General features: G+C 34.6%; 1 protein-coding gene across 5 annotated transcripts in view; it reads left to right on the plus strand.

Annotated features, from left to right (window-relative positions):
- The window catches only part of CDKN2AIPNL (CDKN2A interacting protein N-terminal like), a 119,712-nt gene extending 103,106 nt beyond the window's left edge, over positions 1 to 16,606 (plus strand). For 2 of the 5 annotated variants that reach the window (XR_007950730.1, XM_051978189.1), the window contains one exon: positions 16,367 to 16,606. The gene's annotated coding sequence lies outside the window, so the exon portion shown is untranslated. Of the gene's footprint in view, positions 1 to 560; positions 726 to 10,379; positions 15,441 to 16,366 lie in introns of those variants that run through there. The other 3 variants (XR_007950728.1, XR_007950729.1, XR_007950727.1) reach the window with 3 other exon arrangements.
- The last annotated feature ends 8,772 nt before the right edge of the window (positions 16,607 to 25,378 follow it).

A 25,378-nucleotide genomic window follows, 5' to 3' on the forward strand; every position in this document is an offset into this window, starting at 1 on the left:
ACAAGGAGATGGCCAAAATGATTTCTTCACACCCTGTTCAAAAATTGTCAGTAACCAAATATAAATTTACCAAAGGTACTGGAGAGTATGTACCCAGGAATAATGTTTATGCTTTTACTCACTTTACTATTTGTAGACATGCTTTTACAGTTTGTAGCAGTGTGATGTCCAGAAAAGTATAACCCCATAGATATCTGAGTCAGAGTGAAGTGTTGTGAACTACTACCTGAGTTTGGCTTTTGAATTTTTTTTTTTAAATTTGAGAACAATAAATATTTTGGTAACTAAACAGAGTTACTTTGCCCTGGAGCACAGTTGTATTTCAGATATTTATCTTACTGCCTTAAATTGTAGACTAATGTAGATTCTGCAGGATAAGACAAAAAAATTAGTTGCTGAGTTAGCAAATAGGTAGTGGTCGGTATTTGGCAGATTTTTCTAGATGAAGTTGGGAAGATTGTCTGGATAACAGAGAAATATTACCTCACTTCTATATCTTTACTTATAGAAATTTTGGATCTTTAACTTTTTATTGTTGGGTTTGTTTGATTTTTTTCCAGTATCAACCCTAAGGAAGATTTCTCCAATTTTCATCATGAAATTGGATGCTTAAGCAAGAGGATTGGAATATAAAAACTTTTGCAAAACTTCTAGATCTCACATACACAGGAAGAAGGAAGACAATTGGGAGCAAGTAAAATCATTGAATTGACTTCTTTAACTGTCATTGTCTTGGTAGCTATCTTTAAAGCAAATTTAGACTAGGGCTTCTTAAACTTTTCCTACTCATGACCCATTTTTGCCTGAGAAATTTTTATGTGACCCCAGGTTAAAAGGTATATAAAATAGATACACAAATTAAATATTTACTAATAATAAATCATAACTTTACAATTCCCACATTCAGTTATGAGGACCCCCATATGGGGTCATGAACCACAGTTTAAGAAGCTGGGATGTAGACAGTATTCTTATAGAGAATGAGTTAAGTAATTTTATATAAAATCCCTTTCTGATTTTCTTTTTGGTTTTAAAATATCAAGCTTTCTTTTTGAAATGCCATCATTTAAAAAAAAATTTTTGTCTTTCATCATGACAAGAAGATTCCATTTTATTCTTTAAATTATGAGTGAGACAACATAACTCTTTATGCTGTTTTTCTTAATGGATTTTTCATATTTGCCAAATAATATTTTTCTTTGCTATTTTTAATTGAAAATATATATATAAAATATGTCCTTCCTTTGACATAAATCATCATGGAATCAGAAGCCAAAAATATTCACCCTTGAATAACCATTTAGTCAGCCCCCTTCATCTGAAAAACAATAAGAATCTGTTTTCTTTGTAAAACTCTTAAGACTAGAGATACTAGAGATACCAGATTAGTGTTATTCTAACACTAATGATTCCTGTAGGATTTTTTTTTTTAGGCAATTGGGGTTAAGTAGGTTAATTAGATCAGATTTGAACTCAGGTCCTCTTAACTTCAGGGCTGGTGTTCTATTCATTGCCTTCTAGCTGTCCCAGGATTTTTTATTTTAATAAAATTAAACTACTCCTGTAGAAGAAGCCCATTTCCCTTCTCTTTGAAATGAAATCAGAAACTCACCTTTCATCAGAAGATCCATTTTATATTGTGTAGGCTAAATCATATTGATTGTTTCCACTTATTACAACCTTGTTAGAGTATGTTGTGATTTTCTTTTGTATCCTCTTCATTCATAGATAATCCATATCAATTCTTTGGAAGATTTATTTAAATTCAGACTGATCAAGTTTTGCCCTGACTAGATGACAATGTCATAACTTCCTTTCTACACAATTCCTATTTAGGCAATTTTCATTGTTTTGTTTTGTTTTTGTTTTAATCTCTCTCCTTTTTTTTTTCTTTTGTGAGGCAATTGGGGTTAAGTGACCTGTCTAGGATCACACAGCTATGAAGTGTTAAGTATCTAAGGCTGGATTTGAATTCAGGTCCTCCTGACTTCAAGGCTGATTCTCTATCCATTGTGCTACCTAGCTGCCCCAAGACTTTCTCTATTCTTGGTCTTCTAACTAGATTGATGAAATGAGAATAGGAATGAGTGAGAAGAGCAAAATGCACTTCTGTAGTTTGTGTAATTTTGAAAATATTATGTCCAGGTATCCACCATTTATTCCTGGAATATGGAATGGTGAAAAGGCCAGTATGTTAAAAGTGTATGTGAAAAAAATGAGTCAGAATGGATTCACTGGAATCTTTGAGTCACCACACTTACTGTATTCAGGTTTGGATTATATTCCCTGTTAATAGAAGCCAGTGAAGAAGGAACCATGAGAACTTCTGCTAAACTCTATATAGCTCAGGAAGTATCTAGGCCACATATGTTCAAATCCTTCCAAATTTTTTCCAGAAAATCAAGGACTTTAATAAATAACCTTAATTTAGATTTCCTTCTTCAACTTTTGGGATTAATATCAAATGGCAACAGGTTGCTGGGTTTTTTCCTTTTATTTTTCTTTCAATTAAACAAGTATATACTTATATGCAATATGCTAAGAATACAAAGGCAAAAGTAAAGCAGCCCCTGCTCTCAGGAAGCTTACATTCTTTTGAAAACCCCTACTCTCAGGAAGCCTACATTCTTTTGAAAGATACAACATGTACACACTGAGAAGTAACAGATCATTTGAAGTGAGAGAGTATTAACAACTGGAGATCAGGAAGTTTGCACTACACAGGTGTTACCTAAAGTGAGGGTTGGAAGGAATTTTAAGATTATAAGAGGTGACTAATTCATTTAATTTGTCAATTTTTGGTTGGTACCACCACTCATATGAAAGAGTGTTCCAAATCATTATTGATCAGAGAAATGCAAATTAAGACAACTCTGAGATACCACTACACACCTGTCAGATTGGCTAAGATGACAGGAAAAAATAATGATGAATGTTGGAGGGGATGCGGGAAAACTGGGACACTGATGCATTGTTGGTGGAGTTGTGAACGAATCCAACCATTCTGGAGAGCAATCTGGAATTATGCCCCAAAAGTTATCAAATCAAAAAAGGTGCATACCCTTTGATCCAGCAGTGTTTTTATTGGGCTTGTATCCCAAAGAAATACTAAAGAAGGGAAAGGGACCTGTATGTGCCAAAATGTTTGTAGCAGCCCTGTTTGTAGTGGCTAAAAACTGGAAAATGAATGGATGCCCATCAATTGGAGAATGGCTGGGTAAATTGTGGTATATGAATGTTATGGAATAATATTGTTCTGTAAGAAATGACCAGCAGGATGAATACAGAGAGGACTGGCGAGACTTACATGAACTGATACTAAGTGAAATGAGCAGAACCAGGAGATCATTATACACTTTGACAACGATATTGTATGAGGATGTATTCTGATGGAAGTGGATTTTTTTGACAAAGAGACCTAACTGAGTTTCAATGGATAAATGATGGACAGAAGCAGCTACACCCAAAGAAAGAACACTGGGAAACGAATGTGAACTATCTGCATTTTTGTTTTTCTTCCCGGGTTATTTTTACCTTCTGAATCCAATTCTCCCTGTGCAACAAGAGAACTGTTCAGTTCTGCAAACATATATTGTATCTAGGATATACTGTAACATATCTAACATATATATAGGACTGCTTGCCATCTAGGGGAAGGGGTGGAGGGAGAGAGGGGAAAAATCGGAACAGAAATGAGTGCACGGGATAATGTTGTAAAAAAAAATTACCCTGGCATAGATTCTGTCAATATAAAATTATTATTAAATAAAATAAAATATTAAAAAATAAAATAAAATAAAATCACTTTTCGTAAAAAAAAAAAAAAAAAATTTTTTTTTGGTTGGTTCCTAGCTTCAAAGCAAAATTGTTGAACCTTGTTTGTACAAGTAGATTTGATTTTCAGAAAATCCATAAAAATATGGATTTACAAATAGCCATACTGAGAATTCATTAGGGATTTCCAGTAGTAAAACTTATAAATACATTTAAAATGTACAATCATTTAAAAAGAAAAAATTTTACAGATAAGCATCTCTAGTAACTTTTAGCAAAAATGATCACCTTAATTGAAGTAATTGGAGGGTCTCTAACTTCTTGTTTACATAGAGTCTCTGCTATACTTTGAGACTAATGTCTGGAACTAACCTGTGGTTCATTGTTACCAGCTTCTATAATCTGCGAGCTACATGGGCATTGAGTTGCCAATTACATCGAATTTGAATGAAAGTTTAACATCTGCTTACATTTTTGTATTAATAAGAGCCACCCTTCATAGCAAAAAATATCTTAGTTATTCTCAAAACTGTTCCTAAAATACTTAGCTTGGGCCTCTCTTATGGTTGGTTTAGAATTTTAAAGCACATAGGTGCATGGCAAACATGCTCCAGCTATTAAAAAATAAAAAACATTTTAAATAAAAGCAAACCAGCTGCAATTTTGTAACTTTTCCCAAAGTTCACTCTTGCTCCATTTTAAACAGCTTTTATATTTAACTATGGCACTGCTTGCTTTTATAACAGTATCTCTTTGGTTTTTAAGTAAACCATTATAACTGAAGCATTCAGCACAACTCAAGTGATAGAAGAAAAAGGCTCAGTAGGAGTCAAACCTCAGTGACTTGAACCTAAGGCAAAGAAATGTAGAAAGAACATTGTCATGGAAATATAGAAAAAACATTGGATTTGGAAGACCAATGTTCTATTCTGTTCCTTACCTGCATGACCTTGGGGAAATTAACCTCTGTGGAGCTCAGTTTTCCTTTTTTTTTTTTGAACTCAGTTTTCTTAACTGTAAACTGAGAGCGCTGACTAGATAGTTTCTTAAAGTTGTTTCTAAGTTGAAAACTATGCCCCTGTGAAGGAGCCATATGTCAATGAAAGAGCTAGACACAAAATGCACCATTAAAAAACACTAATTGAGTTTCTGTGTTGGATAATGGAATCTGGATTCCCCTCAAAGGGATTGTCAGAATACCATTCTTAATCATTTGCTTACTTTGCCTTGAAAATTTCTCTGAATGATTCATTTTTTTTTTTAAATTCTGGTCAGTAGCATTTTAATTAGTTTGACCCATGTTTACCACATGTCATTTTATAGTAGTCATTATCTTTGGATTAATATCAAAGAGAAGTATATCTCATATGCCCAAGAAGAATCCCATTCATCCATTGGTGGCAAGTAAAATGAAGTTCTTACCAAAAACATTGCCATGGAAACAGAACAAGAACCAGAGATGTAGACTATTCAATTGCTATTACATTGCTGCCTAATTTTCACATGCAAATATCCTTATTTTTGTGTAGGGTCTTTGAGCCAGGGCCTATTAACTATACCAGAATATTTTCTCAACCATCTCTCCATCATGCATTACATTTAAACACAGAAGTTAAATCTTTCACCTCATTGATCCACATTGAAGTAGGAATTGAAGCATGGTTTTCAAGTGTGTCTTGGCTGAACACACTATTTAGTTGTGAATTCTTCAGTTGTTACATGTCCAACTATAACACAGTTAGGGTTTTCTTGGAAAAGATTCTAGAGTGGTCTGCCATTTCTTTCAACTAATTTTATACATGAAAAAATAGACAAACAGGATTAAGTTACTTGCCCAGCATCACACAGCTAGTAAGTGTCTGAGGCTACCTTTGAGCTCAGATTTCCTGACTCCAAGCCTAGTTCTATATCCACTGAGTCACCTAGCTGCCCTATTTAGTAGACAAAAGCCATAACAAATTCTCATTCTATTATCACTTATTTTACTTTTCCACTAACACCTTTTTAAAATCTTTTTTAACCTATTTTTTAAAAATTTTCAATAGTATTTTATTTTTTAAATACATGTAAAGATAGTTTTCACCATTCATTTTTGTAAGACTATGTTCCAGATTTTTCTCCTTCCTTTACCAACCTTCTCCCCAAGATAGCAAGCAATCTGGTATAGGTTAAGTAGCTGTAATTCTTTTAAACATATTTTCATATTTGTCATGTTGTGCAAGAAAAATCAGACTAAAAGAGAAAAAACAAACAAAAGAAAATACTGTGCTTCAATCCACATTCAGTCTCCATAGAGCTCTCTCTGAATGCAGATAGCATTTTCCATTCTGAGTCTACTGGAAATACCTTGAATCAAAACATTGATGAGAAGAGCCAAGTCCATCACAGTTGATTATCACATAAAAACAATGTTCTTTTGCTTCTGCTCACTTCACTTAGTATCAGTTCATGTAAAAGTCTTTCCAGGTTTTTCTGAAAGCAGTCATACTCATATACCATAATTTATTCAGCTATTCTCCAATTGATGGGCATCCACTCCATTTCTTGTTCCTTGCTACTACAAAAAGATCCTTTTCCCTCTTTTATGATATCTGTGGGATAAAGACCTAGTAATAGATCAAAGGGTATGCACAATTTTATAACCCTTTGGGTATAGTTCCAAATTGCTCTCTAGAATGTTTGGATCATTTCATAACTCTACCAACAGTGTATTTCCATAAATACCTTTAGAATATTGATTCCCATTAGAAAAATTGTTGAACGTCTCTTTTGAATTTATCAGGCAGGCAGATGCTGCCCAGCCATGAATACATTGGACCATATAATTGTTTCAAGGACCAGAAGAACAAATTTGATTTCTCTGAATCCAAACTCTGCCCAAAGATGCACTGATATATATCATCATAACTTTGTGCAGGATTTTGAAATGGTGATGGAAGTTGTGTGGTGCAATAGAAAGAGCACTAGATTTGGGGTGAGAGGAGCTTGTTTTAAATCCTAGATCTGAAAAAAAAATGGGACTGCTTAATATTTGCATATTTTAATTATTTGGCTTCTGTTTTCTTCTGTATAAAATGACAGAGTCAATCATTCTGATTATGACATTGGAGATATGCAAGAAAAGTAAATTGTTCATAGTCATTCACTCATTACTTAAGCATATGTCTCAAAGATGTCAAAGATAGCAACAAAAGTCTAATATAATATCAAAATAATTATCGAAACACTTCATGGTAGCAAAGAACTAGAAACAATGGAAAGTCTATCAACAAGAAATGGCTGGGGAAAAAAAGCTATTTAATGAAATATTAGTGTAAAGTAAGAAATTACAAATAAGGAATTTGGAGAAACATGGGAAAATTTGCATGAACTAAAAACAGAGCAAAATAAGCAGAACCAAGAGAAAATAAACATAATAACTATGTCAATATAATCAGGAAGGAAACTGAGCTCAATAATTGAAAAACTAGTGAAGTGTCCTGAAGAACAGATTAAATATGTTTTCCTACTCTATACAATTAGAGCAATCATATATATTGGCAGTTATGGTTTCTATATCTCCAAATTAAATGTTATCATTTCTGGTTTTTTGCTTAATAATTTTTTTTCTTTTTTTTTTTTCTGAGGCAATTAGGTTAAATTGGGGTTAAGTTTTTGCTGAAGCAATTGGAGTCACATAGCCAGGAAGGGTTAAGTGTCTGAGGAAGAGTTAAGTCAGTCTCAGGTCTTCCTGACTTCAGGGTTACTGCTCTATCCAATGTGCCACCTAGCTCCCCCAATAATTTTCTTTATCACAAGAGAGGGCTTAAATAGAGAATTTAAATCTCCCACCTCATTGATCCATATTGAAGTAGGAATTGAAGCATGTGTCTTGGCTGAAGACACTATTTAGCTGTGAATTGTTCAATTGTTACAGTCATGTCCAACTGTAACACATTTAGGGTTTTCTTGGAAAAGATTCTGTAATAATTTTCCTTACCACAAGAGAGGGTTCAATTAGTGGTGAGAGATTAAGGATTGAAATAATGTAAAATCCACAAAATGTATTTTTTTAAATAAATAATGGGGGCTGTATTAAATGGCTTCATAGGTCCCTTCTAGCTCTAAAATTCTATGATCCTGTGATTCTGGTTTCTCTATCTTTTGATTGTCAGAAAAAAGAGCTAACTAGAAGCCCATGGAGTCATAGCCATAGAGCCATAGAAGCCCACAGAAGTCACATATTCTTAATTGGGAGAAATGGCACCAAGAACAGGTAAACTCAAGTGACCTGAAGTTCTGAATCAATGCCAAAGGAGCCCAACTAAATCTGGATACTTCTTCCCAGGGCAGTATCCAATAGAGACACAAAGGAGCCAATAGCCAGACAAAATAGGAGATGGAAATGATGTCAGCCTGCTTAGAATCTATTCATTTGATTATTTTCAAGATGGAAAAATGAATAAGAAAACAATGAAAAGATGGCCTAAACTTCAACAACAGAAATTATACCAGTAACCATTCAAGGAGAGATTTTATCTTCCTGAGACTGAGGAAATGATGTTAACCTAGGCTTAGAAATAATTCCTCACTAATTTTATAAGGTAGAAAGACAGATTTAGGCAGAGTTTCATTTCATACATTGACTATACTATTTATGCTGGAAAAGAGCCTAATTAGTGTGCTTGGGGGGCTAAATTGAAGCATGTCTTAATCTTTTGATCAAAACTTTTTGGAATCTCCTCTGATTTCCACTAGAGATGCAAGATGGTATGATAAAAAGATGAAATCAGAGGAGTTTCAAGTGTGAATGGATAAATCTTTTTGTTTCTCTAAGTCTTAGTTCAAAGGATCATAGATTTTAATCTAGAAGATAATTTAGAGGACAAGTCAAGTTAAACTATACTATTTTACAGATTAGGAAACTGAGTTACAGAGAGTGATTCGCCAGGGTCACACAGCCAGTAAGAGTCTAAAATAGGTCTTCCTGACTCCAGATACAGTACTATATTGTATCCTGTAATGAGTAAAGCACTTTGATTATCTTAAATAACTATTTAAGAAGAAACTATTATTTATAACCCATCTGTTTGCTTGTAAAAAAAAAAAAAAATCCTCCAAGGTCCTGTGGATAAAATGTATTGGTGACAGGTGAGTTCTTCTTGCCCTAACACTGCATTGCTACATTACATCTTATCCTAAGGCCTGAGAATTATAAGACACTGTTGGAGATAAGGCTGATAAAGGACTGAAGATTCAGGACTGATCATTATACATAGCAACAGCAAGATTATATGATGATCAATTCTGATGGACGTGACTCTTGTCAACAATGAGATGATTCAGGCTAGTTCCAGTGGTCTTGTGATGAAGAAAGTCATCTGCATCCAGAGAGAGGACAATGGGAACTGAATGTAGGCCCACAAAATAATATTTTTACTCTTTTTGTTGTTGTTTGCTAGCGGTTTGTTTTCTTTCTCATTTTTTTTCCTTTTTGATCTGATTTTTATTATGCAGCATGACATTTTGGAAATATGTATAGAAGAATTGCACATGTTTAATATATATTGGATCACTTATCATTTAGGGGAGGGAGTGGGAAGAAGGAAGGGAAAAATTAGAACACAAGGTTTTGTAAGGGTGAATGTTGAAAATTATCAATCTATCTATCTATATATATTACAAATAAAGTTTTAATTAAAAAAAATAAAGCACCTCAGTTCAACCAATGATTTAGGGAACTATCTTACCAATGGAATTCTGTTCTTAGTAGTCTTAAGATTGCAAGCATTAGAAGTCAAAGGATATTAAGGGGGCTGACTTCCCACTTGTTTTCAGCTCTGAAACTTCTATTAGCCATGCAAAATTTTCTTATAACTTGTCTCTCTTGATCAAGATGCTTTCTTGAAATGTCCTCAACAAACTGAAATCTTTCCTTCCCTCACACAGCATACCTACAGGCTCATTATTTTCTTTGCTAATCAGTTCTTACAGGTTTTCAAAGGAAAAACTGTCCATTTTGCCTGGGTGGAAGTGAGTGTTACAAAAATAAACAAACAAAAAAACCAGTTTCAACAACAGAGTCTTTGAAAAACATAATAAGATGCTTCATGTGAGATGGGCTACAAAACTTGCAAAGCAACATTTTGGTGTCAGCTATAACAAAAATGTGAGGCTTTTTTAGTTTTCACAAAATCCCTTCAACCTTCCATGCCTTATTACATATGCTAGCAAAAATGCTTCCTTTTTCCCATTTCCCCTGCGCTACAACAGAAGTTCTGACAGATAAAAGTGTTTCTTAGGTAATTTCTGGGTCTGACTAAATATTTACTTCAGTTGATGAGGTTTTTCCAAAACACCCATTTTCTGACAAATTCCTCCTGGATTTTATCCAAGGTATAGAAGTTATTAGATTTATTGTGGCTCACTCATCAGTGAATTTTCCTATCACCTCTCTTCAAGAACTGCTAGACTTTCTAGGTTAATACTATTAATTGTCAACTCACCTCACATTATCCCTGCAAAAGCAACTGGCTCCTGATTATCTGGGATTAACAGAGATGATTTGTAACAGTTTAGTGCTGTAGAACATATTCCAAGTGTCGTTCGAATTGTTGCTGGCAGAATTGATATGCGTGAATGGCACTTAAAATAAAGATATTATGTTAACTCCAAAAAAAGGTGGGGGATAGCTAGGTGGCACAGTGGATAGAGCACCAGCCCTGAAGTCTGGAGGACCTGAGTTCAAATGTAACCTCAGACACTTAACACTTCCTAGCTGTGTGGCTCTGGGCAAGTCACTTAACCCCAATTGACTCAGAAGAAGAAAAAAAGAAATTAGTTGTGAGAACACTGAGTCTAGATTATATGTGAATGGAGAAGGGACTTCAATTTGATGGGGACATACTTTTACTTCAGATTGTTAAGGACATACTTCAAGAGAGGTCCTTAATCAAAAAAGAATAAATTATCACTACCACCCTCCCCTACAAATGGGGAAATGACAGAAACTACATAACTTACATAATCAGTACTTGATAAACTGTAAAAAATAATAAATCAGAATTCAGTTGCCCAAAGTACAGGATGAGTCAGAGAGAAGGAAACAGAACAAGAAAGCAAGTTTCCTGAATTTGACCTAGTTTTCTCATGAGGTTGAGCAAGGCAGAAAACCCTTCTTCCAGTAAGAGATGAGACTTTTGATTTTTTTTTTTAAAGGATGATAATAAGCAGTTACATTTATCCAGTACTAATATTTGCTAACCATCTTCCTTCCTTCAGATTTGGGAAGCCAGTAGAGCAATTTTTCCTATTTTATATATGAGAAAACAAGATTAAAGAGGGGGATTTATAATAGATTAATAACTCAAGTCAGGACTGTAGCCCAGAGTTTCTGATGTCAAGTTCAACACTAGAAATTCTTCCCTGTCTCTTCAAAAGTGAAATGAATCTTATAATCAGCCTGTCAAAAGCCATTGCATTCTTCACATGCAGGTTGACAGGACTGAGGGTGCAGTCCCTTGCTGTCAATGTCCCCACACTGTCCAGGGAAAGGCTCAGCCCAATAACTAAAGGGATCAGTCTGACTGCATTAGATTTTCAGGTTTTCCTTTGGATCTGCACAACCAGGAATTCTCAAAACAAACTCAGCATCCCTTGGGAAGGAAGCAGTATTGCCTGTCATAGGAACAGATGCTATTAGACATTCCTACCTTCTTCTCCCTTCCTGCCCTCACAGTTATGCTGGCTGATGAGATTTCTCTCCTTCCTTGACTTAATTCTTCAGCTACACTAGATCAGTCTCCCTGCCGTGCTTGCAAAACCACTGCCCTCTGCTGTCCAGAAGATGGCAAATGCACGTTGAGATGGATGGCTCTATATATGTTGCAGAATACTTTTCCATTTCCTGAAGTTGTGTACAGAGTCAGAGACAAAGCAGAGGTGTCAAACTCAAGGCCCTGTGGTTGGCAAGCAGTTGCATACTCCAAGTGCTACCTAAATTGGATTAAAATCCAATTGAGAAATGTTTAACAACAAAAAAAAATGCAGTATGTCAGTTAATTTGAATTAGTTTTCTAAGTCAATATGCAGTCTGTGGGAAATAATTATCTTATTGAGTATATTTTAAGCCCTTCACTCTTTTATAGTGGTGGCTGCTAAATCATGTATAATCCTGACTGTGGGTCCTTAGTACATATATTCTTGGTTCTAATAGTATTTTATTTTTTCCTCCAGTTACATGTCAAGAAAACTTTTGAAATTCACTTTTACAAGATTTTGAATTACAGATTTTTCTTCTCTCCTTCCTCTCCCCTTTTCCTAAAGTGGTAGCTTGATATAGTTTATACCTGTGTTACTATGTAAAACATATTTCCATACTAGTCACAGTAGTTAAAGAAAAAATTATCAAAAAACCAAAAGAATAAAGTAAAAAAAAAAAATCCTTCAATATGCATTCAAAGTCCTTCAGTTATTTATTTGGATACTAATAGCATTTTCCTTTGTATTTGTCTTGGATCATTGTGTTTTTACATTTAGAGGTGATCATCACACAATATTGCTTAATATTGGATCAGATTTTCCTGATTCTGTTCATTTTACTTTGTATCAGTCTGTACAAGTCTTTCTAGGTTTTTCTGAAATCTGATTGCTCATCATTTATTGTATAATAGTTTTCCATTACTTTCATATGTCACAGCTTGTTTAGCTCTTCCCCAATTGATGTGTTCCTTCAATATTCAATATTTTACCACTATGAAAAGGGATGCTATATTTTTGTACATGTAGGCCTTTCCCTGCTTCTTATCTCTTTGGGAGACAAACCTAGTTCATTATATATTTGTGAGGCCTTTATCAGAGACTGCTGTAAAGACTGTTTTCCAGTTGTTTACTTCCATTCTAATCTTGGTTGCTTTGGTTTTTAAGGCTTTAAAGACTTAAAATTAGTTTCCATTTTTGCAATGACACTCTTTGTCTTTGTCTTCCTGTAACTTAACTTCAAGATTCTGAAAATTACACCACTTGGTGCACATATTATATTAAATATTGATATTGCTTCATTGTCTATAAAATCTTTTAACAAGATGTAGTTTCCGTCCTTGTAATTAGGTTTATATTTACTTTTATTTTGAATGAGATTGATTGCTAGCCCCCTCCCTTTATCAATTTCAACTGAAGCATAGTAGATTCTGCTCCAGCTTCTTACCTTTATTTTATGTTTGTCTCTCTACTACAAGTGTATTTCTTACATATTGTAAGATTCTGGTTTTTGATCCCTTTGCTATCTGCTTCTGTTTTATGGGCAAGTTCATCCTACTTACATGAAATTATGATTAATTTCTGTGTAATCTTCCTCCTGTTTGTCCTCTTCCTTTTTCCCTTTCCCTCTTTACCAGTGTTTTGCTTCTACTATCTCCCCTGATATGCCTTCCCTTCCCCTTTATTGAATCTCTCCTCCTACTCCCCTTTCAGATTAGAATTCTATGTTCAACTGATTATATATATTACTCCCTCTTTGAACCAATATTGATGAGGTTTGAGCAATGCTCATTGTCTACTCTCCCATGCTTTTCTACTTTAATAGGTCTTTCATACATCATGTGAAGTAATTTACATCATTCTTTCTTCCTTCTGCACTCAATAAACTTCTTTTTCTCATCTCTTAATTTTTTTTCATGTCATTCCTTCAAATTCACCTTATATTTGTACTATGTATATTCTTTTTAGTTGTACTATTAGTGATACAATTTTTAAGAATTATAAATATCTTCCCATGGATGAATGTAAACAATTTAGCTCTATTAAATAAATACCCTTTCCCCCCTTTTTGGAAATCAGTTTTTTTTGTTTTTTTTTTTAGTTCTGATTTCTTTATGAAAGCTTGAAATCCTATTTCATTGAATGGACTTTTTTTTTCCCCTTGACATATTAAGCTTAATTTTGCTAAGTAATGTTTAGTTGTAGTCCTAGCTCTTTTGCCTTTTGGAATATCATCTCTGATTCTTTAATTTAATATTGAAGCTGCCAAATCTAATCATTCTGTTGTGTCTCCTGGATCTATTTTCTAGATCAGTTTTTCTTATGAGATATTGTTGCATTTTCTTCCATTTTTTCATTCTTTTTGATTCTTTGTATCTTATAGAGTCATTAGCTTCTACTTGCCTGATTCTAACTTTTAAGATAGTTTTCCATTTGTATTCTTTAAGGAATTTTCCAAGCTATTGACTTATTTTCATACTTCTCTTGCATCACCCTCATTTCTTTCCTCACTTTTTCTTTTACTTCTCCTACATGATTTTTAAACTTCTTTTTGAGCTCCTCCATGAGTTTTTTCCTAGGCTTGAGACTGTTTTCTTTCAGGGTTTTGCTTATAGGTTTTTTGGCATTGTTGCCCTCCACTGAGTTTGTGTCTGTTTTCCCTTTTATTATAATAACTTTCTAAGAGTTTATATATAATATATGGATATATATTTTTGGGGGGGGGTGGGAGGGGGGAAGGTGTGAGTTTTTTTTCTTTTTAAATTTATGCTCTGCTCCCAGGGTAGAAATACTGTCTCAGGTTTCTTGTGCCAGTGACTGCCACTTTGTTAACTTGGTAAACTGAAGTTGCCCTGAGGCCCACAGGTTAAGACCCTAGAGTCTAGTGTAATACTTTTAAGTTTGGGGTTGGGATACCTGGTCCTTATGGAGGCTGTAAGAATTCTGGTAACTTACTTGGTGCTGAGTTGAGGTCCTAGTGATGCTATCTGGTGTGTGCAGAGATCCATTTGGGTGTTTCTGCATTTCCCAAGGGCTATGCTAAAGCACATGAAAATCTGGCCTTGGAAGCTGCCTGTTTTTGCTTGGGACTACACCAAAACACATGGTGATTCCCAGACCTGGAATCAGCCATTTCCCCTGACTATGCTAAGATATATGGGAGATCCTGGTATTAGCATTTGTTAGCTCTATCACACTGGGGCTTGGGAGCTGTTCCACATATTCTTCCTTTATAGCTACTTAAGGTCCCTTTTTTTTTTTTTTTTTTTTTTTAAACATGGAAAGTCTAGATTTTTGGCTATGATAATCCTTGGAGTTTTCATTTTGAGGTTTCTTTCGGGAGATGACTGGTAGATTATATTTCTTTATACATTCTATTTTTTCAGTTATTGGCTTCTATATGATTCATTTCAGTTTTCAGTGAGTTTGTTGCTTGGCCAAGTTTCTCTTGTACTTCTTATGCCAAGGTGTTAATTCCCTTTCAGTCTTTCATTACTCTTCTTTTGATTTTTTTCCCTTAAGCTCTTTCATTCCATTTATAAAAATATTTTCAGATCTTTCAGTAATGCTAGTTGAGTTTGTATCTAAGCTGTGTTTTTCTTAAAAGGCTTTGCTTGTAATTATTTTGTAGTTATTATCTTCTGTTTTTTGTATCTTGAGCATCCCTGACATTTTCATAGCTCATTATGGTGGTATCCTCTTTTGGTTTTCATATTTTCTCAGCTACTTTCTATTTTTGCATTTGATATTAGGTTTGGACTTTGCAGGACTTCTGGAGGGAAGGTCAGGGTTAGTCTTGTTGCTTTTTATGGAATACTGAGTATTGTGCTATTCCAGGATCCCAGGGTGAACTGGTGAACTGCAAGCTTTCAATGCTCCCAAAGTGTTCGAATCCAGGCAAAATCTGTTGTCTCCCTCATCTGAATTCTGTAAGTTTCAGACCTGAGTTTGGGTTTGTGAAAGAATAGACTGGACTCCACCCCTAGTTCAAGTGACAAAATTGTAGGCTCCTCTTTGGTCTGAGCTTCCTGCCTTGATTATTCCTCCCTACAAGCTTAGATATTAGAAGACAAACCCTGCTCTGAATCTAAGGGGTGAGCCAAATTATTGCTGTTGTTACTATAGGAAAGCCCACTTTCAAACCCCATTCTCCACAGATTCCCCCACCCCGCTGGATCTGTGATCTGAAACAGAAGTTTCAGCTTATAACTGTCCCCATTTAATAGAGCAAGAAATGGTTCTGGGGGTGGCTTAGTCCTTTTGCCTTGATGCACCATGTCTTCCTGGGTACTAGAGTGTGCAGTTTAAGGGATAAAAGGTGCTCCTAATCTAACACCATTCCTAGTACTCACAGATCTCCCTGTCTCCCTATGCCAAAGTGGGCTAGACAGAGCCCTCAATTGATTTTTTTTTTTTAGATTTCTTCATCAAGATTTGGTTTGGTACATGTGCTAGATCTGTTTAAAGGAATTAGTAGATAGTTTATCTCCTATTTTGCATCTTGACTCCCTCCCTCCTATACATCCTTTCTTTGAGCTCTATTTTGCAATCAATTTGAATAAATGGGCTTATTTGCTATGCATGTTCATTGTGGAACAGGTTATTGAATAAGAAGGAAGTTTATCTTTGGATATGTAACTTGGGACCTTCATTTCCTATTAAGGAATAGAAATCAGGAGTATAGCATTAACCTAAAAATCACTTCCCCTGGATTAGTAATATTTAAAGGGAGCAGAGAGAGATAATTTTAGCCCAGCACCCTCTGTCTCTGAGAACAGTCACCAACCTCTGGCCCCAAACTCCTACTTTGCCTCCTGGCAGGAGTCCATCTTTTTTTCTTTCTTTCTTTTTTTAGGAATTCATCTTCCTTGGAGAAGGGTGGGAAGAGAAGATGCTAGAAATATCTGTTTTTGTCTCCCTGCGAACCACATCTAGACAGACCTATGTGGGCACACATAGCCTACATTGGGCAAAAACAAAACAACAGGTATTGAATAATCAAACTTCTACCAGTGAGGAGTAAAGTCCCATGCAATTGGCTCTGTAAACCAAGGGTTATATTAGAAACAATAAAGCAAATTTGACAAGACCGTAACATGTGTGAAGGACTTTTAAGTTCCTGAGTTAATATTTGATCTAATGCATAAAGGGAATCCACTGGAGTTTATTGAGGAGAGTGCTTTGGAAAAAAATCATTTTGGTAGTTGTGTGAAGGGTTAGCCTAAAAGGTCTCAGGAATAATTTCAGCCAAAATTATATCTGTCAAAAACTTATCAAAACACACTGCCAGCAGTCCCTTATATTACTTGTTTTAAAAACTGGAAACCTCAAGGCTATCATCCTTTCATTCCTCTCTGCCATGGAGTATTTTTGGCTATTTTTCTCACTATAGATACGGCCACAATAGATTTAAATAACTTCTGCTCTACTAACAGATGTCATTGACAACTTGATCTATATAAGGCTAGGAGGGAGCTCATCTGGAAAACAAGCAATTCTCTATAACAGAGCAGCTTAGGTTTTCCCATCATATTCAAAGTCAACAGTACTAATCTAAATAGAATCAGATAAAAGAGCCTATTTACCTAATGGCTTGAAAGCAATAGCATAGCTTATTACCACATGATACCTTGTGTGTTCAAAATGCTTTTGATAAAAAGATATAGATGGATAAAACACTTAAGTGCTTAGTATGAACCTGGAACTTTGCTAAACACTGGAGATAATAAAGGAAACAGAACAAGATGGTCCCTTCTATCAAAGATCTTACATCACAATAAGAGAAGAAAAAACATAAGAGGAAGCTAGAAAGAGGGGGTAGGAGAGGGTACCCGTACAACGGACAAGGCTGCTTAGGAAGTGGAACAGTGTAGAGTTAGGCTGAGACTTCTCACATATGGTTTGCCCAATCAGAGACCCTCCATGTAGGCTGAGAATAGAGTATTTGAAAACACATAGGAAATATAATGGATAGAGAGTTGGGCTTGGAGTGTGTCAAATTAGGGCCCCAAACCTGCTCAAACACTTAGTAATTGTGATCCTAGGCAAGTTACAAAAGGTTTCACAGCCTATTTCCTCATCAGGAAAATGGGGATAATAGCATCTATCCTGCCCCATCCCCAGGTTGTAGGAAAGAACAAATGAGGTAACATATATAAAGGATTTTGCAAACCTTAAATGTTATTTAAATGCTGCTTTTATTTGTGAATTTTTGTGCAGGAATCTCAACAGTCATCCTATAGAGAGCAAACTAACATGAACTGAAAATCTCCATTTGCTATTTAGATCAATACCAGAGAAGAACTCTGCTTGGATTTGGTTATCTTGTTTCAAATTTGAATGATTTCATAGTTCAAAATGCAATAGAACCATACAATTTAGAGCAATATAAATCAAACAGTAGTAAAGTACTTGGTCTGTACATCTTGTATGTGATGCAAGGGATATATAACTGATTACTTATGTTCCTAAATATATGAATTGATTTAAGCATCAGAAAATAACCCAAAATTTTCTTCTATCAATTTTCTGACAGACCTGTAATGAATTATTGTTTCCTACTTGATTTTACTGTCTTCAATTGAAATATAGCTCTTCTTATGATGAAATACAAAGCATATGAAACTAAGGAAATTGTTATGTAGAATATACTTTATTTTCTAGGTATATACTTGATTATTATTTATCTAGCTTCCTAAAGGGTTTCTAGGAGGTGATGATGATTATTGTTGTTCAATTATGTCTTTTCCAATTTTGATTTGCCAATTCCTTTACCAGTGTGGCCTCCTTTTACAAATGAAGAACTGAAGCAAATAAAAGGTTAAATGACTTGCCCTGATCACAATGCTAGTTTAAGTGTCTCAGACTGAATTTGACCTCAGATGTTTCTTACTTCAGGGGCTGGGAGGCAACAATCTGGCATAATGTGGAACTCAGTCTCACTAGCTAAAGAATCAGTGTTCTTTAAGAAGAATAATTAACCCCCTTGTGTCTTAGTTTAAAATTTTCATGCAGAAAAATTCATCAGAAAATCATTTTTCAGCTCAAGTTTATACAATAACTCGACACCAGGCCTGATGCAGTATTTGAAGACTCTCCTCATCTGAGGAGATCTAAAGGAACCAACTCGCTTCTAACAAGCTATATACTTCTCTTGGCAAAACTCTTGTTTGTAGATTGGAAAGGGGAAGGCAGAAAGGTCTGCCTTTTGGCCTTTAGACAGGAAGTTGGATTTAGGTGGGATAGGAACTCGTAGGGCAGGAGATAGTAAAAAAAGGATATTAAAAAATGATGATGCATGTGTGCAATGTGTGCAGAGGGAAGACAGAAGATAAGGAAGTCTAATCTGATCCTTGACCAGGGAATAAAACCTTTAAAACATTGGTTCTGATAGCCATTACCTTCTCTTTAAGTTCTTGAGTGACTTAGGCTTTAGATGAACACCTTACACCATCTTCAACAAAACATTCTAATTCTAATCCATACATGATTTTAATATTGAAGAGCATACTTTAAAAGAAATTTAGAAGAAAAACAGCACAATTCTCATGGTAATAAGTAGATTTGGATAAGAAGGGGAAGGTTGAATGGAAAAATATTTATATAAAATTTCTCTGACAATTTCACATCAATAATTATATACACATATACATTTAACATGTTTATATGTGTGTGTATATAAAACAGCTATTCAGTTCTTAATTTTCACAATCACATGGAAAATGCTCCAAATCACTAATAAGAGAAATTGCGATTCAAAACACTAGGTTTTTATCTTATTCCTTATAAATTCATAAAAATGACAAAACTGGCAATAGTCAATTGTGGAGAAGTGTAGAATGATAGGTACAACAATGCAAAGTATGTTTAAAAGTATTATACTTTATCAGATTGCTTGCTGTCTTGGGGAGGGAGGAAAAAAGGAAGGAAATGGAGAAAAAATTATCTCTACATGTATTTGGAAAAATAAAATGCCATTGATTAAAAAAAAAAAAAATGTGTGGAGAGATGGAAAGATCTATATAAACTGACCTAGAATGAAGCAAGCAAAACCAAGAAAACATACACAGCAACATAAAAAAGTGAATGGAAAAAATAAGTATACATCAAAAAATCAAAAGCAAATGTAGTAAGATTATAAAGATCAAGCAGGCCTCAAATGAAGAACCATGATTAGATACCTCTAACCCACCCTTTCATAGAGTTGGGAGATCCACAGGTGTTACACACTGCACATGTTTTTGGATTTTTTTGTCATCAGTTGTGACTTTTTTCTCTTAAAAAAACACTGTTATGTGGCTCTCTGAGAACCAGAAGGGGACTTGGGATAACTATGATGATATAAGAAACATATCAATAAAAACTAATTCTCAAGAATTTCAGGCATTTTAAAAAGTGACTAGATATTTCACATTTACATAGTGTTTGACACGCCCTTTCTGGTATTATTTTATCTTCATAACCACCCTGCAAAGTGGCTAAGGATCTTCCTATTACAAGTGGAAAAACAGATACAGAAAATCTACCTAGGTAATGAGCCACAAGCTAGGACTCATACACATTTCTTTATAGTCCAAATCTAGTGGATTTTCCTCTACTGCATACAGCTACCTCTCTGGATGGATCATTATTACTTTTAAGGCTTGAAGTTGGCTCCTCTCTCAGAGTTTTAAGATTGGGCTCTTAAAAAAAAGTAGGCAACTTTGTATTAGGCTTCCTCAAGTAGGTTTTTGAAGATCACTCAACAATATAATAAATGTATTATTAAATATTAAGCACTTACTATGTGCAAAAACTAAACTAGGCTAAGAGAATTAAAGGCAAAAATGTAAGTCTGTCCTCCACATTATGTTCTATTAGGAAAAAACAACACAAACACAAACTCAAGAAAATTTGAGAAATGAAAGTTAAAAATTAGGGGGCAGGTGACATGAACTGAGGCTTCAAGAAACTAAAGATTCTAAGATGCAGAAGTGAGGAAGGAGTAAATTCTAGGTACAGAGGACAGTCTGTAATAAAACCATGGAGGCAGGAGATGGAATTACAAGATCAATTCATATTGGCTGGAATGTAAGTGTGTAATGGAATGTGTAAGGCAAGAGTCATGGAACAAATCTGAAAAGATAGTCTGGAGACACAATGAAAAATTTTTAGATGCCAATCTGGAGAAATCATATAGAAGAAAAAGGAAGTCATTGAAATCTTTATGGGAGAGTGACAAGGTCAAATATTTTTGGCACCTTTATGGAACATGGGCTGAAAGCCAGGTATTGCAGCAGCCCTAGAAAGAGATGACTTGATCAAGTGAGTTAAGATCCTGTGTATGGAGAAAAGGGGACAGATGAAAGAGCTAGAGGTAGAATCTGTAAGACATGATAATTATATATGGGAGGATTAGGGAGAGGAATCAAGAGTTAAGCATGTTATTGCCATTTGTGAATGACTGACCAGAAAGATGGTGCCCTGATAGAAATAGGTAAGTTTGAGGGAGAGCTTGAGATGTCTATGAGATTTTGAGGTGGAGATGTCTAGAAAGCAACTGATGATGTAGAAGTAATTAGAAGTCATATGCATAAGATAATTGAACTCAGGGCAATTAATGAGACCACCAGAAGAGCTATCAGGAGAAAAGAGGGCTCAAAGCCAGTCTTGGGTCATCTATAGTTAGGAGCTAAAAGATGGTTTACAATGAAACTTAAGTGTGGGGGCAGAAGAAAACCAAATGAGTACTGTTTTGAATTCCAAAGAAAATATCCAGGAAGAGGCAGTCTAGAGTCAAGTACCAAAAATTGGAGAAATCAAGAAAAAAAATGAGAAAAAAAAATCATTTTTGATTCATTTTCATACTTGACAGGTACATTCCCTCTTCCTCTCATACGATAGAGCCACAGAAAGTTTTAACTGGAAGAACTAAAGCAATTATTTAGCTTCTAAGTGTCTCCATCTTCTCTTCAGGCTTCAGGTCATTTCATTGTTCACAATTATACTTCGGTGGGAGCCTTTTTGTTTTGTTTTTCAATTAAGAAAATTATTTTTTCTCTCCCTCCTACCAGAACTCTTTTAATATGCAAACAAAAATAATCATAGCATTGTGAAAATTACTATGTTCATCATACTTGTCAGGGAGTGGGTTTTGGTATGGATCCTCAGTCATTGTGATGATCACAGTTCTTAAATCTTTCAAAGTTGCTTGTTTTTACAATGTTACTGTATTAATTGTTTTACTGATTTTGCTTATTTAAATTGCATGAATTCATACAAATCCTGCAGGTTTCTACAACAGCATTCCATTATATACTATGATTTATTCAAATACTCTCCCAAATATAAGCACTTTTCGCCGGGCTTGTTTCCACCCACAAAAAAAAAAAGGCTGCTTCTATATAGTCTTTCCAACCTATATTTTGAATAAATACAATTTTATGAAATAACTGATAGACTAGATTTTGCTAAAAGGCTTGCCCTAAAGGAAAACTGCTCAATAATTCCCATACCTACCTTTAAAAAAGGACTTGTAAAAGAATTTCACAAACTTGTAGAATATACCTGAAAAGAAAATTTTTTTCAGTTACCAACTAAAAATGTTTTTGAGTAATGAGTTTACCTAATAATTCCTTTCCTTGAAAGATAGAAGGGGAAAAGAGAGAAAACTCGATTTTTCCCCGAATAAATCTGGTTTTTGATATCCTTGTCTACCACATGACTCTAGAACAAGTGGGGAGAAAATGATTTAAGTGCTTTCTTCCAAAATTACAATGGTGGTTCTTTCCACGGGAGACACAAAAGTGATTTCTTTTGCCTGTTTTCCACTTGATAAAAAAGATGCCAGCTTAAGACAATTTCATTTGCCTTTAATTGCTTTCCAAGTTACTGACTTTACTCCTCTATTATTTACATAAATATTGCCCCACATAAGCAAGGCTCCATTGATATTGCTTACTAGAAAACTAGTGGGCTCACAATAGTCATTATTAATACACTGCAATCCATGTATCACAACCATGAGCTATTAGTTATGAATTTATCAGCTATTATTTATCTTTATAGTGCTAAGAAGTTCAGAATCATTTCTGAGAAGGCTAACAACAAGTATAACTCAAAATTCAACATCTAAAATCCGCTGGAGTCAACAAACTTGGGTTTTAAGACCTGCCTTCAAAACCACCAAATCCAGAATCTATTTTCTCAACTGTAAAGGGAATACTTATACTAGTACTACCTATTTTAGTTTTAAATACTTGTCAAAACATTAAACTGCTATAGAAATGGGATTTAACTTGGGATCTCACCCCTATTAAAAAAATTTTCAGTACTATCCCCAGGAAATTATTCATATGGTCTAATTATAATCTTCACTATTCTCTTTTTAGTTCTTTTCCCCCAATCACTACCAACTATTTTTCAAAGTTTGTCTCTACAATAATGCTGAAACAAAACAGGATAGTATGGTTAATTGGAAAGAGCCCTTACTTGGGGAATCTGGAAGCCTGTGTACAAGGTGTGTGGCTTTACTGCCCAGTAACCATGTAATTACAGTAATTAACTTCCTTGTACACCAGTATTCTCATCAGAGACATCTTGAGGAAACTTGTGTGAAGTACCACAGAAGAGTAAGTATCAATTGAATCAAATGACTTAATTGGTTATCAGACCCACCTGGGTCAATCTCATTTTTTGGATGGGTAGTTAGCTAAAAATTTCCATTTCCCATCTCATTCCAGGGTGCTTTTCACCACATACATACCCTTCAAGTTTTCTGCTTCTTGATAAATTATCCAGAAAGAATAGTTTTAGTGTATTATGACCCTTAGAAAATGGGATTTTTATTTTTTTAAAGCCTACCTACATGGGAATATGGCATACTGGATCAAGAGCTGGCCTTGGAGAGAGGTTCCAATCCCATCTCTGACATACTGTGTAACCCAAGTAATATCACTTAAATCTCTCAACATTGTCTACAACTAAGACTATACTGCAGGAAAGATTGCTGACTCGCTAGTAAAGGGAAGTTTCCTTTCCCAGGCACTCCATATACTAATGAAATCAAATGCCCTCAGAATGAAAATAAATGAAATCTCTAAGATTAAATATTTGCCAGAATTACCAAATGGGCTGTTGTCATCACGTTTTTTAAAAGACAATAAACATTTTAGGTCAATTGTAAATAAGGAAATCTAACAGTATTTCACTCTTTCAAAAATCTTTTCTCCAGGAAGCCTCTAGCTTCCACAAGTATGTATGTTGAATATGGTTTGTATATTTTTCAACTCTCCAGTTTATAATCTTCAGGGCAGTCATATTTACCTTTGGTCTAAATCCTTAGTCTAATTATAACATAATACTTCACACTTCATGGGCTCTCCAGTTTATAATCTTGAGGGCAGTTATATTTACCTTTGTTCTATATCCTTTATCTAATTAATATAATGCTTCACACTTCATAGGCACCAAGATATGAAATAACAAATAATGGAACGTTCATTTCGCGAATCTGCAAAAACGTATAGGTAAAGATAGAAGTCAAGAGAGAGCCTCAATTTCCTTCTGATTGGGTCTTAAGAGTCTCTGAAGTCTTCCCACAAAATTCTATTCAACAACAAAAGAAAAGATATATAACAAAGCTCCATTTCTGAAGGCTTATGCTGAACAGCTTAAACTTCTAATTCTTCATCAAATCTGACATAACTCTGGGTTTGAACGAGAAAAGGAAAATAGGTCATATGCATATTAAACTGATTTGGAAAGATTAAGTTTGTTTTTGTTTGTTTTTTTTGATTATCCAAATAGTATTCACGAACATGTCAAATGGACATACCTGACACTTCTCTGTCACAAATTACCAGATGTTGTCTTTCAAGTTACATGTATTCATAAAGCATATAAATATTTGGTAATTGTAAAAGCATTAGCCACCACTTACATCAAAGCACTTCTAAGTAAAAAGTAACTTCCTGAAGCTACTACCATACTTTTATCAGCTTCCAGCACTTTGGAAAACTCAAAATTTCCCCCTTTAAATTATACCACATGGTTTTAGCATTAAGGGTTAATTAATTCTTAAAGGAAAATACCAGGAGTTATTTCTCCAAATATTGCAATTTCTTTATAAAGTTCATTATGGGTGCCATATCATCTGTCAAGATCATATTTGTGAGGGAACTGTAGTTTCCCTGAGTATGTGCCACTGAAACATTAAGGTATATGTGTACTCCTCAAGCGACTTGCAGGCATCTGATGAAAAAGATACTAAAAGTTACCACCACAGGTGTTTTAGTTTCTTGTCTACATAAACACCAGAGAACTAATTTTCACTATCCTTTTTTGGGAAGATGGACAGGAAATAAGAACTCTCAAGTTCATCATATGGAAAGCTGTTTCCCATTTATTCTTACACATCTTATCATTAGCTTTCTGAAGCATTGTTGGTTTGTAATGACCCTGCAAACTTCATGTGCAATTAAGCTTTTTTATATAAATCGGAATATTTTCCTCGCCATGACATCAATTTAGAAAACCCTGAAGTATGTTTGGTTTTGGGGGAGAAAGAAATACAGTCCTACATTAAAGGTTGGCATTAAATAGACTAAATAATAATTCCTTTCAAAAACTTTGCCTTGATGAAATAGAAAAAAATTTAGTTCTTGATTTATTATTCTACTAGGAAATAAATTCATAATTTTTAAAATATTCATGCCAACAGTTTCAATTTCCCTCCAAAACTGCTAGTAAATAGTAAGATCAAGAGTTCACCAAATCTCCTAATTAGCAAAATGACGAAAAGAAGCAAGTGATCCTTCAATAATTAAGCATCATGATGAATCAAATAGCTCTGTATAGTGATTACTCTATTAAGAGTAATTAATATGCA

The sequence above is a fragment of the Antechinus flavipes genome, chromosome 2 (assembly GCF_016432865.1).
Source record: "Antechinus flavipes isolate AdamAnt ecotype Samford, QLD, Australia chromosome 2, AdamAnt_v2, whole genome shotgun sequence".
NCBI classification, from domain to species: domain Eukaryota; kingdom Metazoa; phylum Chordata; class Mammalia; order Dasyuromorphia; family Dasyuridae; genus Antechinus; species Antechinus flavipes.